The sequence below is a fragment of the Acinonyx jubatus genome, chromosome A3 (genome assembly GCF_027475565.1).
Source record: "Acinonyx jubatus isolate Ajub_Pintada_27869175 chromosome A3, VMU_Ajub_asm_v1.0, whole genome shotgun sequence".
NCBI classification, from domain to species: domain Eukaryota; kingdom Metazoa; phylum Chordata; class Mammalia; order Carnivora; family Felidae; genus Acinonyx; species Acinonyx jubatus.
Genome location: NC_069388.1, coordinates 43,025,900 through 43,043,419, shown reverse-complemented (window position 1 = coordinate 43,043,419; position 17,520 = coordinate 43,025,900). Strand labels below are relative to the sequence as shown.

Sequence of the window (17,520 nt, the reverse complement as noted above, 5' to 3'; positions counted from 1 at the left end):
TCTTGGCTTAGGTCATGATCTCACAGTTTGTGAGTTCAAGCCCCTCACTGGGCTCTGTGCTGATGGTGCAGAGCCTGCTTGGGATTCTGTCTCTCCTTCTCTGTGCCCCTCCCACACTTGCGTGTGCTCTCTCTCTCTCTCTCAAAATAAATAAACTTAAAAAAATTTAAAAACAACAACAACAACAACAGCAAGATTTTAGTTACTTGAAGGCTTGGTGAGCGCCAGAGACATGATGCAACCCACTGAAAGAAAGCAGCTTCAGTCACAATGAGATGCATTATCACAGGGATGTGGCCCGGCATCCCAAGTGTGTGCCGCCATAAGGCACCATGCCCAACGCCTGGTGTACATCTTATTTAACCCTAACCATGCCCCAGACACACGGGAAGAAGATGAAGTTCAGAGAGCTAAAAGAACATGTACGCCGTGCCGAGATCATGGGGCACGTCCACTGCACAGCCAGGATGCAACTCCAAGTCTGGGCCACCCCTTGGCCTGTTGAGACCTCCACACTACTGTCCAGTGGCCTTGGTCACCCCACACCAGCAGAGCTGCACCCAGTCCTCCAGGCAGGTCACTGTCAAAGCTGTGCCACGTGAGAAACTGCAGAGGAACTAGAACAAGTCAGCCTGGAGAAAGAGGGAGACGGATGAAGCCTAAGTACATAATCACAACTTACCAGACCTCTGCGGGTCCTGTCCCTGCTCCCCACCTGTGTCTGTCCATGTCCCTCCACATGCCTCCTGTCTCCCTGAATCCAGCCCCACCGGCCTGCTTGAGCCCCCCTCCACTGCACCTGATGGTTTGCCCTCCTCCATGGCGTGCCCCTTTCAGTTGGCCAACTCCACCCCATCCCCCAGACCTCAGCTCCCTTTGGGAGGTGACCACCTTAGACCCAGGCCTAGTCTGAGCCCACCCCCTGCTATAGGACGACAGCGGAATCGCTTTCAACAGACACCTCAGCACGTTTCCTGCTTGATGACGGAGGCTCTCATGCACCAAACCTTGGGGAAGATTCAAAAACAAGCAGAGTTATTTCAAGGGCCGCTACATATATGAACTATGTTATCAAAAATTGTTTAATAAATCTAAAATACCATCACTAATAGATACTTTGGTGATGAGAATTTAAGGTTTTGTTTTCCAGACCTCTACAAATTTAATGCACGCGTCGGCACCCCAGAAGAGGACAAAGACATTAGCAGCAGCAGCAGTGAGAGGCAGACCTGCCTCAAAATCGTGATTTTCCATCTTCTTCCTGCATATGATCAGTGGGAGGCTCTACCTCTGATATTATTCCATGTCTTCTAAAATGAGGTTAACTCTACTCCTAAAAGAGCCAAATCAGTAATGAATTGCAAATCAAGAATTCTGTCAGTGCCTGGCTGAAAAAGGGCAAGAACTCTGATAAACCAGTTGGACAGAAAAGGTCACCTCCCTGGTTTGGGAGTGACTATAACGGCAGCATGTCAGAGGAAACAGTGTGTTTGCGGAATGTTTGTTCCCTATGATCAACTCAATGTAATAGCGCTTTCTCCATCTGCCAGTGTGCACCCATCCCTGCAGGATGCAACTTGGTAGAGAAAATGCCTTCCTAAGGACCACCAACCATGAGGGGATGCTATGTCCAGCCCCAGGACATGCCTTTCTTTGGTCTATGCTGTGTGTCTCCCAAGAGCTTGGTCTCCTATAAAGTAACCCATGAAATCAAGATGAAACGGACCCTGCTACCCAGTGTTATCAGACAGTGTTCTGTTTAAAGTACAGGCCTGCAGTCTGCCAAGCCTTCTCAGAGAAGCCATACCAGGGACAATTCTCCTCTCCCATCCCCACTCAAATGATGTGTTAATGGACCATAAAGAGCAAGCTTAAAAACAAGCAGAAAACAGGAGGAGATGTTAGGAGGGTGTAAAGACTGAGTTTTATACTCCACAAGAGGAACTGGACCCCAAATCTAATTTTAGCCATGAGTCCCACAGTAAGGGTTAGAAATGACCTTCAGAAACAGAGCGAAGGGGAGGGGGAAGGCAGAATTAACTTCTTTTTGGATGCAGCTGTGGGTTTCATGGGGATTCATCCTGAGCTTTCGGGTGTTTTTGTTGTTGTTGTTTTGCACAACCTTGGCCTGTGGTTAGACCCTATGGAGCCAGTCTTTAGTGTACATGCTGCTGTTTCTGTTTCTAGGAGCTTAAAGTGGACTTCAGGATGAGGGAAAAGCTTCCTCCAATCCAGTGCTACCTACAGGTTCTGACAATCACTACATACTATCAGGGAGGAAAGATTTTTTAATTAATTAAAATTCTCGCCACATGTAAGTAGGCTCAGAACTTCTGCCCAAATGCTGAACGGTCCTGACATTGCCATCTACTTTTAAATCATGTTGGAAAGCGTTACCTTGTATCAAGCCAGCATCTATGTTAATGCAACTTACACTTATTACTCCTATTTTGTTCCCGACCCAAGTTATCTTGTTCGTATCTTTCAAATATTCAGAGTTTTGTTTCTCCCCTTCAGTCCTTCTTCCTTTATGGTTTTCAGCAAACGACCCACATGACTCTTCTTATGCCCCAATTTGTCTACGTCCCTTTAAAATGAGATCCAGGAACTGAACTGTGGGCTCCGAGGGTCTTTATCATTTTCCCACTGTCCAGACGTCAAGTACATTAGCTATTCTATGTCATCCTCATTCCCCATTAGCACAAAGACAGGTTGCAGCTGTTCAGCAAGCATTAATTGGTGGTGATAAAATGTTGTGGCAGAGAAATGTCTGACAAATGTGTTCAGCAAGTCCATGACCCTAAGCCAAGTTTACAAAACTGGAGTTTGGAGTAACTTTAAAGTGAATTTTAATTCATTCTGTAAAAGCCTATGTAGATAATTCAAACAGGAGAGCTTCTTGGACCTCACTGCCCATCCAACTGGGCATCCCATCCCTGACCAGGGATCTGCATCTGGAATGTAATGATTTCAAATCCAGAGTTTATTGCTATCATGGATTATCCCAGACCACCTGTATTGGTTCGGAGAAAGGCAGTCTGGCAAACCCCTTTCCAATTCCATATCCTTGTACTTGAATGCATATTAGAGGTGTAATTTGAGCTTTCTTTTCCTAACTTTCGTTTCCATTTTCTAACTATGCTTTTCTTTGAAGTAGACAACTGGGTCAGATTAGGCAGGCTCAGTTATAAAGGTCACAGATAGAATTTCAGCATTACAAAAATGCCAAACAAAGATGTCTCCTTTACAGTTGGGCAAGAAGTATTTCAAAAGAGGATAACTCTGTATAAGCATTAAAATACTATAGATGTCATATAAATATATATTCCATATAATAATATATATGTAACTGCTAACATCATATAATGTCTAAAAATGACCAGTACAGCTGTGCCACTAATAACAGTAAAATTAGCTGAGAAACTCTTTGGCAGAATACAGTTCCTTCTTCACAGAACTGTGAGAATACTGGTTGGATATATGGACAACCATTCAGCTCCTGGAAAAGGGGCATCTGTGTGGTCCAACATGCTGTGGCCTTTCTCCACCTCCCAATGCTGGATAAATGAGAGATTGCAGCCACACTTAGTCTCCATCATTTGGCCATTCTTTTCCCTTCCCATGTTGGAGTAAAATGTCATCAACTACAAAGTGCCACTGATAGGCTCTCACCATGGAATCAGAGGACTGTGTGGGCCACTCAGGGAACGCCTCTTGCGACAGGGTTATTTAAAAATAATATGCACAGGGGCGCCTGGGTGGCGCAGTCGGTTAAGCGTCCGACTTTAGCCAGGTCACGATCTCGCGGTCCGTGAGTTCGTGCCCCGCGTCAGGCTCTGGGCTGATGGCTCAGAGCCTGGAGCCTGTTTCCGATTCTGTGTCTCCCTCTCTCTCTGCCCCTCCCCCGTTCATGCTGTCTCTCTCTGTCCCAAAAATAAATAAACATTGAAAAAAAATTTTTTTTTTAAATAAAAATAATATGCACAGAGTGGGGTCAGACACATTGTATTTCTACAGATAAAATCATTAAGCAGAAACACAGCAGGATTTGTTTAATAATAAAGTGGTTTGTTGAGGTTTGGAATTTTATTATTTCTTTTTAGAAAAATGAGAAAATTTACAAGATGCAAAGGTCTTACACAATACATTATCACTAAAGTCTGTTCTCTGTACACCTTAACACGGGCCCTGGCTAAGGCGGTGTTGGGAAGAGCATGGACAGCATGAATTGCAGTTGCGACCCATCATGGACACGCAGAAATACACCACAGTGTGAAAGGAGGACTCAGTGACAAATAACGCTGGACCAGCCTGTTCCAAAAGCAAGCCAAGAACTCACAGGAACCAGCAAAGTCTTTCTGTGGGGGGAGCATGGGTGTCTGTCCTGTTGCAATACGCACGGGGTGTGCTCCCCTGCACCGCCGGCACCCACCTTTCCGTCAGACCACAGCAACAACAGAGAATGGTAACGTTCCTTTGGTGGTGGTGTTTGGTTTCATTCTGCTTTGTTTTTGCAGGGCTACTCAGGTTCCCTATTTCTTGTTTCTGTCTTCCTTTTCATGATTCAGTTCCAAATTCTTAAAGCAGTGTAGGTACTTAGCATCTTCCATGAATTTTTCAGGATCCAGTTCCACCCGATGATAATGCACTAAAAAGAACAAAGATAAGACACATTACAGGAAAAGGTGCCTTCAAATTTGCCTTCAAATCCTATTTTAAAAATATGACCAAGCATAAAAAAAATAGCTGAAGATACCCTTTCAGTCCATACAATGACAACAGCGCGACAGAGTTTCACTTTACTACGAAAAATCTGCCAAGCTGTCACATATAAATCCAAACACCTCATCAAAGTCTCCAATTTATTAGAACCTCATTCTTAGAGCTCAGAAAGACACTAAATATCTGGGAATTAACTCACTTCTAAATGGCCTTTGATCAAAGAGAAATCACAAGGCAAATTAGAAAATAGGTTAAAACATGACTGTGAATGAAAATGCAACATATCACAATCTGTGATACTCCCTAAGGCAGTACTTAGAGGGAAATTCATAGCATTCAATGGCTACCTTAGAAAAGAAGATGTCACATCAATAATCTGAGTTTCCACCATAAGAAACTAAAAGAATAAAAGAGTAAACCCAAGGCAATAGAGAGTAGAATAGAAACTAATGAAATTTCAAGCAAAAACAAAAAAAATGGAAAGATCAATAAACCTGATAAACCTCTTGCCAGACTTACCAAGAAAAAAGAAGGCATAAATTATGAATATCAGGAATCAAAGAGGCAACATCACTACATGTTTTATAGACATTAAAAGGATAAAAAAGGACATACCACGGCGTAATTCCCACAAATTAGACAACACAGATGAGATGGACAAATTCTTTGAAAAAAGATACAAAACCTTATTTCCAAATCCTTTTAATGATGAGGGAGGCAGAGAGGAACCTAAATAAAGCACAGAGACAGGGAATAAGCTAAACACTTGCTTTTGGGATATTTTTAATGCTGCTCAAAGGATAATGGTAGGCTCTTCAGTATAAAATCTCCAAGTGCCTCAAGTTTTCTTCTGTAATTCTGAGGCTACAACAAAAACCAGCTGGTCTTGCCAAGATCTATGAAGCAGGCAATTGTCAACCAAGAGTTTAAACCCCAAACTTAACATAGCAGTTTCTATTCTCTCAGATCTAAATTCTAATTGGATGAACTTTGGTAAAAGCAGAAGATTCTGGTAATAGTGGGTTGCACAGTGATACCACATCTGTGAATATGCTTCTGGGTACACTCAGCACAGGTCACATTCTTAACAAAGGGTTGTATTATGAGCAGATGCCTCAATAGAATTAACAGCCTTCCATTCCTGCGCCCAGCTTGACATGGAGGCCCATGGGCCCACACCAGAAAGGCTAATTATAACTTCAGCTATGTTCTTCAGTTCTCTAGACCCACACAAGGAACTAAAATTTCCCCCAAGGCCTACCCTCACGCTCTAAAACCCACCAGTCATAGTGTTGCACTATTTCTAAGAGATCTCAAAGACCAAAAGGGAATAGGGATTATACAATATAATTCCTGGGGACCATATTTAGTTCTATTTTTAAGTCAAGAAAAGCAGTCCATTTGCTCCTATATTTTAATCAAGATAGTAACCCAAACATAGGCACCTGGGTGTACTGAAGCCTCTTTCCTCATCTGCAATAGTAATAACTGAAATCCTGAAACTGGATCTCACATTGACCCTTGGGGAACTTCATCTTGGTGCAGATTAAAACCTTTGTTTTGAACTTAAAATGAGCTTTGGGACCCTGCTTTAATATATTATTCTTTTACAATTACTTCAGATAAATATCCTAGATGTTTTAAAGCTTTGAGATAATAAATTTATGCTTCCAATGTTTGATGTGCAGATGGAAATGATAAGGTTTACATAATGATAATGTTCACAATATTCCATTAGATGATGAAAGCAGTGGCATTATATATACAGTCTATCTTTAAGTATGTAAAATTAGAGAAAGATACAGAATTATCTGATTAGAGAAAATGTTATAAAAGCATTATGTTAATAATGATTATCTTTGATGAGATGGCGGGTGACTTTTATTTTCTTTGAGCATTCTGGCATTTTAAAAAATTTTCTGTGATGAATGACCATTAGTTCTATAATACAAAATGGCTTTCAAAAGAAATTTTACGAGGAAGACAATTTAGAAATTCTAGTTCCCTACCAGAGAATCACAGAACTAGAAAGGATCCTGAGAGGTTTCATGGCAGGGGTTCTCAAAGTTTACAGTAAACCACTTAGGCCTAGGGACTACATTAAGCACTGACCCTGAAGGATCTGAACTAAGAATTCCTTCAAGAATTAACTGTTCTAATACTGGAATACCCAACAGGTGCACCTAATCATAACATCAACATTAATATTATGAGTGATGAGCTCCCAAACTGCATGCAAGAGCCTTCTGGCCAAGTAGTAGACACTGTCCCACCTGAAAGACACTGCCCCCTGCCCCTCACGATACATGGATTGGTCAAACAGATGCCACTTTTACTTTCGATCTCACTTTTAACAAATGCTCCTTCTCATTTTCTTAAACGTGACCAAGGAAAAACCTAGAGGCCAGGTTGCTGGCTGTCAAGTGGGAGTGGCTGGAGATAACACTCACACAGCTAGACGTATGAAAAGGGAGGTGGGGAGGAGCTATCCGTGAGGTCCACCTGCCACATCAGAAGCACTGAGTGGAAGTCATGTGCAAACTGACAAACACACAATTCTGCACAAGAGGGTGTCAAAATTTAGAAACCCTGGAGGAAGGGTAAGGTGCCTCCCTATGAGAGCTCAACAGAGGACGACATCTACTCCCTGTGAGTCAGGTGAGCTATCTCAGGGCAGACATGACCCGCAGGCTGGAGGCAACAGGCAGTAGTAAGCATCTGAGATAACAGCACCATAATTTCATAGCCTTGTGGAAAGAAGCTTCTGGAATGGTTCTCTTTTATTGCCTGCAAACATTGGGGGCAGTGGGGGATAATCCAGCACCAGAAGCAAGGAATTCCTCAACAGCCTGTTCGAGTCTCTCAAAGGTGCTGATTTCCAGCCGATCTGCTTCTGGCTGTAGGCCATTCGAGCAACCACAGATGTAAGTGCTCGAGTTAAGATACACAGACCACAGACCTGCTCTCCAAACCACTGTCAAAAGAACCCAGATTTTATATATTTATTTCAGGCCACAGCTAGGAATCCAATCTGAATTCACTTACCTAGAAAAGAAAGGCTGTTCTATGAGAAAACATGGGTCGCTGAGAAGTCCACGTTATCAGAGAAGGATTCACTCTGACCTAGCATTTATTGTGATTCCAGTGAGCCTGCACTGAACTGTCAAGGTGAAGAATCTCTGCCTTTACTCGAGGCTGATGGTCCTGACCTGGTGATGTGTATAAAGGGCCAGTGATCTGATTTCCCCATTAAGACAGGAAACCTTGGTGTGGTGTACTAAAGGAAGAAACTCCCAAAAGAAATTAGTTTTTAATTTGGGCTTAACTTCTACCCTATTTCTCATATATATTTGTACGTATTTAATCATGCCTGTCTTACAGAACTGGCAGTGGTTCAGAATTTTCACTTATCCAACTGAACTTTCTGCAATGACAGGGTTGTTCTACCTCAGCACCATCCAAGATAGCAACCACTAGCCAGATGTGGCTACTGGGCACTTAAAATGTGGCTACTGTGACTAAGGAAATGAATTTTAAATTTTGCTTAATTTTAATTAATTTACACTTAAGTATCCATACATAGGTAGTACCTACTGCATCAGATGGCATATTTCTACATTATCTGTAAGCTTAGCTCAACACTTCAGCAAAAAACAGAATCACTAACTGTGGCCAGCTTCTTGCCAATTTATTTTCTAATAAATGAAACTGAGGCAGAAGCTAGGTATGCAGAAAATCCAATTCTACTTCTGGTAAAGAAACATAATGTGCCTACTGTGCATCAGTGAGGAAGCAGTTCAGCCTCATGTATAGCAATGGCCAGAATAACACTAAGGTTTGGAAACAGTAACCTCCTCTAGGTTAGAAGAAAGAGAAGGGGGCAGAAAATAATCTTTGACGAAAGACTGCTTAAAATTTCCCAAACGTATTGAAAGACAAACATTTACCAGTTCAAGAAGCTCAGAAAAGTCAAAGCAGTCATCAGAGTGAGACTCAGATGTGATACAGATGTTGGAATTATCAAAGAAAAACAACTATGATTAATATGTTAAGGGCTCTAATGGGCAAAGTAGACAATATACAAGAACAGATGGATAATACAGCAGAGAGATGGAAATGCTAAAAATAAAAAACACCATAACAGAGAAGAAGAATGCCTTTGATGGGCTCATCAGTAGACTGGACATAGCCAAAGGAAGAATCAGTGGGCTTGAAAATAGGTCAATATAAACTTCCAAACTACTGAAATGCAAAGAGAGAAAAGAACGGAATTGGAAAAGGAGGTGGGGGGGGGGGGGGCATGAGTGCCTCAGTTGGTTAAGCATCTAACTCTTAATTTTGTTTCATGGGGTCAAGCCCCATGTCAGGCTCTGCACTGATAGCATGGAATCTACTTGGGATTCTCTTTCTCTGCCCCTCTCCTGCTCACTCATGTGCACATACATACACACACACACACACACACACACACACACACACACTCTCTCTCTCAATATAAATAAATTTCAAAAAAAAAAAAAGAATGGAGGAAAAAGGGAATTGATCAACCAGGACATGGGGCAATTACAAAAGGCATAATATACATATAATTGGAATATCAGGAAGAGAGAGAGAGAACAGAGCAGAGTGTTTGACATAATAATGGCTAAGAACATCCCAAACTGGAAAAAAAAAAAAAGAGAGAGAGAGAGAGAGAAATCCCTGAAAGAAGCTGAGGGAAAGGGGTAAGGGGGAGGGAGGAAGTGGGGACGCTGTTATTAGCATGTGATAACATGTGATACACGTGAAGCTGTACAGGTTATCTGAAGGTGGACTTAGGTTAAAACTGCATGGGAATGCAAGCTGGTGCAGCCACTCTGGAAAACGGTATGGAGGTTCCTCAAAAAACTAAAAATAGAACTACCCTACGACCCAGCGATTGCACTAGTAGGCATTTATCCAAGGAATACAGGTGTGCTGTTTCGAAGGGACACATGCACCCCTATGTTTATAGCAGCACTATCAACAATAGCCAAAGTATGGAAAGAGCCCAAATATCCATCAATGGGTGAATGGATAAAGAAGATGTGGTATATATACACAATGGAGTATTACTCAGCAATCAAAAAGAATGAAATCTTGTCATTTGCAACTACATGGATGGAACTGGAGGGTATTATGCTAAGTGAAATTAGTCAGAGAAACACAAAAATCATGTGACTTCACTCATATGAAGACTTTAAGAGACAAAACAGATGAACAAAAGGGAAGGGAAACAAAAATAATATAAAAACAGGGAGGGGGACAAAACAGAAGAGACTCATAAATATGGAGAACAAACTGAGGGTTGCTGGAGGGGTTAAGGGAGGGGGGATGGGCTAAATGGGTAAGGGGCACTAAGGAATCTACTCCTGAAATCATTGTTGCACTATATGCTAACTAACTTGGATGTAAATTTAAAAAAAATAAAAAATAAAACAAGTTAAAAAAAATGTGTACTGCAAACTCTAGGGCAACCACTACAAATTTTTTAATTAAAAAAAAATAGAAACAGCAATTCAGAGGCATAGTTAGTTTTATACATGAAACACCACCACACGTTGACACAGGAAGCAAAATGAAAGCTGTGGAAATGAAAGAGATTCTACCTTCTACAGGGGAAAAACACAGTGAAAACATGACTATCCTTTAACAGAACACACACACACACACACACACACACAACACACACACACACACACACACACACACACACACACACACACACACACACACCCTGCTCTAGCTCATTAGGAAGAAATGTGCTCAGCCAGATATGTCTTATTATTCAGACAAAGGTCAAGTTGAAAAAGCAAACAGATGGCAGTTCCAAAACACTTTCCTTGCTTGGTTTCAAGTGTGTTGACATTTGAGGACAGAAATGTGGGGTACTGCTCAGGAGCACGCTCCTCTCACACACTAATGACAGCAGCCAAAAAAATATGCAAATGAGGCAACACTCAACCTTGCAATCAAAGGCAGAGAGCACATGGTCCCACAGAGAGGCTGCCATAGCTAGCACAGGGGGAAATGGGAGGTGCAGTCTCACAGAAAACCTTGAGCCCTCCCAGCAAGGTGAGTGAGCCTGAAGGAATGAGGCAGAGGACAAAAACAGAGGTGCACTTTAGCACTTCCATGTTCATTTGATAAAATAAGAAACATCTGCAATGTGACAGAAATGTCAACACCCTGGGAGTATCCTCTAAAGGTTTCTCATTTTCAAAGAAAAATATGCCCAAGCTCATGCAACTTCTCACTCCACTTTCTTCTGCCTTTTCTTTCTCTCTCATGCCTTGGAAACTCCAAGCTGCTCCCTTAGGTCCTGTGAGGCTCCCTAGGGCTCTTCCTGTTTGTAAAGAAAAGCAAATGAAAACTGCAGCTCCCCTCACAGAGGCAGGGGTGGGGCTTGATGTTTTTCTGTGGAGCACAGTCAATGCCAAGGTCACCTTCTGTCTGTCACTACTTAATTCAGCTCTTACAGATATCTGAATATTCGATGGTGATTTTGGGGGTCTACTGGGATGACAAATTTCAGCAGATGGGGCAACAAAAAAAGCCCATGGGCAACAAAACCCCCAAATACATAACTGGAAGACCATCTGTCATTTACTCCTGGCCCCCTTTAGGGTCTTCAAATCTGAGTACATGTCTATAATCCCAGAAAGGTACAGCAGAGGGGGTGGGTGCCCCAGCTCCTCCCTGATCCTTGGCTGGCTGCAGCAGAGGTGTCTCAGAGGATTCCTCACATCTGTCCATACCTGGATGTCAGCACCAGCCACCCAGCCTCTGCTGTCATCTCTGGTTTGAATTCCAACTGGACATCCACCTTAAACTGCCAATAAGCAAATGGTTTTCCTCATGAACTCAGTCAAAAACCCAGACAGTGCTACAGTGCTAAATATGCTAAATATGCAAAGAAAACACGGCTTCTGTATTTTCATGGGCCCATCTAAATGTCCTCACAAGTCTCCATCCCACTGAGTAGCAGCAGGGGAAATCTTGAACGCACAGTAATTCTGCTCGCCTGGGTGTTGGAACAGCTGAGTCCTCAAGTGGCCTTTGTGCCTTGGTGGCTGGTGTGGTTCAGCACGTGGTGCTGAGCCCTGGGGCACACCACTGAGCAGCACCTGATTGCTCAGGGGCCAGAGCCCCGACCCCTGTCTGACCTGACCTCAATTCAGCTCTCACTAGCACTACAGACCCCTCACGCCTTACCCTGGGAACCACATGGAGATCGTGGCTGAGACCTGCAAAGACTCAGTGCTATGAAGAGCTGAGGTCATGACCCTCCTGGCTTTCTGGGCACACTGGCCTCTCTCGGCCTCTGGGGCAGGCTCACCTCACCCCTTCTAATAGGACCTATGGCCAGCCCAATGAACCCCCACAAACCTCTCTTCTGCACACCTCACAAGGCAGGTGAGACCCTCTACTAGCTCCTGCTGCATCCTGATGCCTAACCATGTCTTGCTGCCCCTTCTACTCAGCTGCAGCAGTCTCGTAGAGACCTGCAGCCATCCTACACAGCAGTCTCCTTCCAGAATTCCCACCAGGGACCAGAGCACCAGGACCGCAGGCCTCCAGCTCTCCCATCAACCTAACCACCACCCCAAGGACTCTAGCCTGGAGCCAGAACACCAAGTGCGGCCTTGGGCCTTTTCTCTCTCCCACTGTGTCTCCTAAACTGAAGCTCTCTTTCACCTTCCCTCCTACCAGACAGGGCCCCTCTACATCATTCTTCTGCACTCACCCTCTCCCTGCCTCCTCCCTAGGGCCATGATGATGACACAGCTGCAGTGAGCTTGATTTACAGGGAAAAGGAAAACACATCTACTCTTTTCAAAACACTGTGCCCTTGAGTTTGCTTCCCCCACTACTGTGTCCCCTCTCTGGTTAGTTCTTTTTGACCCTTGAACAACATGGAGGTTAGAGACGCCAACCCCTACACAGTAAAAGTCCATATAACTTTTGATTCCCCAAAAACTTAACTACTAATAGTGTACTGCTGGCCAAAACCTTACTGATGACACAAACAACACATTTTCTGTATGTTATACATATTATACACTGTATTCTTACAGTAAACCAAGAAAAAAGACAATGTTATTTAAAAAATCATGAAGAAAAAATACATTTATAGTCCTGTACGGAGTTTATTATCACCAGAAGTTTTCATCTGTTAACAAGATGCATTGTCAGTACTTACATAATCATCCTACATGATACAAAACACTATACACTTTATACGTATTACTAATGTTAGACATCAAAAATGAAAAAATAATGTGAAAAAGAAATTCATATTTATTTACAGGTGTAATGATTCATGCATTAATAATGAAGTAGTAGCAACAGGATTGCTTTATGGTAGCCTAGCCTACACACTAATGAATGAATGGTTATGAAATTTTTGTGGCATACAGTTTTACGGTCATATTCATAATACAGTACTGTCAAGACCACTTTACCACTGTGACAATAGGCCAATATGCAGTTTCTCCAATTATAAGAGAGAGGGGCATACTTATAGATGCCCCATCAAAGAATATAGCAATTCTTTGAAAGAAAAGTTGTAAAACAGTAAGAGAACAAACACATTTTCAATTTCATATCAACTATCACTCACCTTACGCCTCTGTAAGGACAGGTTCTCCACCTCCGCACAGGTCTTGCACACAACGTTCTACATGATGAATACGTAGACAATGAAGATGATGACAAAAAATGTCTCATCCAATTAATCGGTTTTCACACAAGGACACACACATAGACAACCCTAAGTTTATTAACTGTATGGATGGCATGATGATGACTTTCTATTCATTAAGCGGAAGTGGATCATCATAAAGGTCTCCGTCCTCACTGTCTTCATGCTGAGTTGGCAGAGGAGGAGGAAGGAGAGCTGGTCTTGCTGTCCCAGGGGCGGGAAAGCAGAGGAAGTGGAGAAGGTAGGAGGGGAGGCAGGTGAGGCAGGCACGCTCAGTGTAACTTTATGGAAATACCAAACATTGTCATTTCTGTCTGACTTGTTTGCTTTTTCTTTTCTGTTTTCAAATGTTTCTATATGGCACCAATCATTCTTCCACCTTTGCTTTAGTTTCAGTGTCCAATCATAAAAGAAGTTAAAAGTAGTCATGAATAACTGGAACCCTTCTGCCAGACTAACAATTTGTTTTCTGGCACTGCTGCTTCCATGCCTTCTTGCTCATCATCTGAAACTGTTTCGGAAGCATTCGTCTCTCTCAAGTCGTCTTCTGTTAATTCCTCTGTGGTGCCTACTAGTTCTTGAATTTCTCCAAGATCCATATCATGAAACCCTTCTACCACCCCCCCAACTCACCTTTTTTAAAACCATATCGATAGTCTCTTTCATGATTTCCTTGGTTGGTTTTGTTATAAATCCTGTGAAGTCATGTACAATATCTGGACAGAGTTTTCTCCAACAGGAATTTATCGTTTCAGGCTTGATGGCTTTCACAGAATTTTCTAGAATAACAGTGGCATCTTCAATGGAGTAATCCTTCTAGACCTTCTTGATGTTCTATCAGAGTTCTCTTCCATAGCACTAACAATGTTTTCCATGGAGTCCCATGTGTGATGAGCCCTCAATGTCCTCATGACTCCCTGATCTACAGCCTGAATTAGAAATCATGTGTTTGGAGGCCACAGACCAAATTGATACCTGCAGTGTTGGACTCACGGGGTTCTGGGTGGCCAGGGACATTGTCCAATACCAAAAAATCTTTAAAAGGCAGTCCCCTCCTGGCAAGGTACTCCCGTACTTCAGGAACAAATCATCAATGGAACCAATCCAGAAAAAGAGTTCTCATTGTCCAGGCCTTCTTGTTATACAAGCAAAAAGATAGCAGCTGGTGTGTGTTTATTCCCCTTCAAGGCTTGGGGGGTAGCAACTTTATAGATTAGGGAAGTCCTGATCATAAACCCAACTGCATTTACACAAAAAAACAGCAGTTAGCCTCTCCCTTCTTGTCTTAAATCCTGATAGTTGCTTCTCTTCCTTACTAATAAATGTCCTTTGGGACATTTTCTTCAGGATAGGGTACTTTTGTCTGCATTAAAAACTTGTTCAGACAGATATCCTTTCTCTTCAATGATCTTCTCAGTAGCATCTGGGAACTCATCTGCTGCCTCTTGATCGGCAGATGCTGCTTCTCCTATTATCTTGATATTTGTAAAGCCAAACATTTTTCTAAAATTATAAAAACCATCCTTTGCTGGCATTAAATTCTCCAGCTTTAGATCTTTCTCTTTGCTTTTGCTCTAAGTTGTCACATAATGATTTCACTTTTTCTCAAATCATCTTAAGAGTCTATAGGTATGCCTTTCTTTTTTTTAAGTTTATTTATTTTTTGAGAGAGCAGGGGGAGGGGTAAAGAGAGAGAATACCAAGCAGGCTTCATGCTGTCAGCATGAAGCCCAATGTGGGGCTGGAAACTCAAGAACTGTGAGATCATGACCTGAGCCAAGTCGGATGTTTAACCACCTGAGTCACCCAGGTGCGCCGGTATGTCTTTCTTATAGCAATCCTGTACCAACATAAAAGCTGCATTACCAATATGAGATAAAAGGATATTTCATAAAAAGTGCAAGGCTTTCAGGCCTGCTGGCATTGCTACAGCAATGGCTACACAAATTCTTTTTTTTTTTTTTTTTTTTACAATGTTCCTGATGCTGGATTCATTATCTTGAGATGGTGGGCACTGAAGCTTCAGACCTAAATCCATGAGACATATTAAGCAATTCAACTTTTTCTTGTGGTGTTAAGACTTTTCTCTGCTTCTTGGCAGCACTTCGAGCATCACTAGTGGCACTCTGGATGAGTCCCATGGTGTTATTCAAGGTTTAGGGTATTGTACTAATAAACACGATGAAACGTACGCAACAACCTTGAGGTATCACATTTTACTACAATACACAACTTACGGCAGGAACAAACTGTTCGCGCAGAGATAATTAGCGTCACATGATGTTTTAAGTGGATACTCACAACACCTGAGCTCACAGTAATAGCAACAGTGGCTAGGAAATTATTACAGTAGTATATAGCACGTACTATAGCTAATTTATGCAGTTATGCATTTTCACTTGTTTGCATTTCTCTCCACTGCAAACGGTGCCACATAAGTGTTGGTGTGTATAAATTTTGATAAATTTTAACTTTTTATAGTAGATGTATGTATATTTTATGGTAGTAACTGGTAAAATAGACTGGTACTTACACAGATTTTTTTATGCATTCATGACATTCCTAACCTTTTCTTAATTTCTTTATATTTCTAAGGCTACATAGTTTGTCTGCAAGCTTTTGCAAATTGTTGTAAATCTCCAAAAATGTTTCCAATATATTGGAAAAAAACAAAAAAAACCCATGTATAAGGAGACCCACACAGGTCAAACCCGTGTTGTTCAAGAGTCAACTGTAGTAGGATTTACCCCAAGTTCTACACTACCCAATCAGCAATACCTTGAGAATAAATATGGTTACAGTTTTTAACTTTTCCATCAATTTTAGAAAAGCAAAAATAGATACCTACCAGTCTATAAGAAATTTCACCTCTTAAACTCTGGGAGATGTTGGAAAGAGATGCCCACTTTCACCTCTTCCCTTGTTTTCTATTGTGAATGTGTCCTCTAGCATGTTCTGTGACACACAGTTACTGTCTCTTTCTCTACGCATGAGGCATTCAGGTATTTTTCTTGCCCATAGAGATGGCAAAATCACTCCCAAGCTACCCACTGGGTACAGGAAACTAATATCCAGGATACCTTTCTACTGGGATTATTCTAAGGCCAAAATCTAACTCAAATAGAAAGTTATGTTTTGCACTGTTATAAAGAGTAGAATTCAACAACACCCCTCAATAAACAAAACAAAGATTTGTAGTACTGAACAGACACAGTTACATCAAAAATCAAGACATTAAATTTATAAAATATATGAGCAGGTTGATAATATAATCAAGAAAAAATGCAACTAGGTGGCATAAGAATTTTTTAAAGCCATTTTGAAAATACAAGGTCCAAGGCACATCTGAGTGTGTGTGTGTGCACATGCATGTGTGCGCACGTCCATTTAGGTTGATAAGCTGTGCTTGGTTACTGGGAGAGGAGTGATTATATATTTACTACTTTTCTATTCATTGAGTTCATCATGGGAGTCTGAAAATTCAATTTTTAAAAATTTACTGTAAGGTCCCAATACTCATTGAGAAAAAGCTATTATTTATAATCTTAAAATTACATGGAAAAGACATGGTGCTGTGTCAGAGTAGGGCCATAAGAATAAAAAGCCATGTAGGCTGGGCAGCTGCCCTCAGTTCAAGGAGCAGAAATAGAATATATTGGGTCCGGATTTTGCTTCTGAACCAAGGAACCACCTACTATTATGAATGTCATCCTCTGCCCATCAGATTAGCCAGTCTTTCATCCTTCATCCAGGGGTCAGGAGTGCATGCTTGGGTGCTCTCTCCAACACAATCGCCAGGGGGCAAGGGAGGTGCCACAGAAACATAGGGAGAGTCCCCTTCAACTTGCCCCTCCCACCCCAGCCTGCTAGGACTGTCACCAGGCATTATGGCTTTACCCGCCTGACATTCACAACACCACTAGTGAAAGGAATGAGTTTGACTCTCTTAGTTAATAAAGAAAACCAAGAAAGCAAAGATTACATAACTTAATGTCACACAGAAATTGGCAGGATGGAAATAAGAACTCAGTGAGATCCTGTGTGACCGCTGGACCCACTTAATGAGCATAACTGTA

The 17,520-nt window shown here is 42.0% G+C and overlaps 1 protein-coding gene across 3 annotated transcripts in view; it reads right to left on the bottom strand.

Annotated features, from left to right (window-relative positions):
* Positions 1-4,047: 4,047 nt before the first annotated feature.
* The window catches only part of DTD1 (D-aminoacyl-tRNA deacylase 1), a 193,813-nt gene continuing 180,340 nt past the window's right edge, over positions 4,048-17,520 (bottom strand). Inside the window, exons 6-7 of one of the 3 annotated variants that reach the window (XR_003423880.2) lie at positions 13,364-13,420; positions 4,048-4,648 (exon numbers count right to left, since the gene is read on the bottom strand). The gene's annotated coding sequence lies outside the window, so the exon portion shown is untranslated. The other 2 variants (XM_027069495.2, XM_027069496.2) reach the window with 2 other exon arrangements.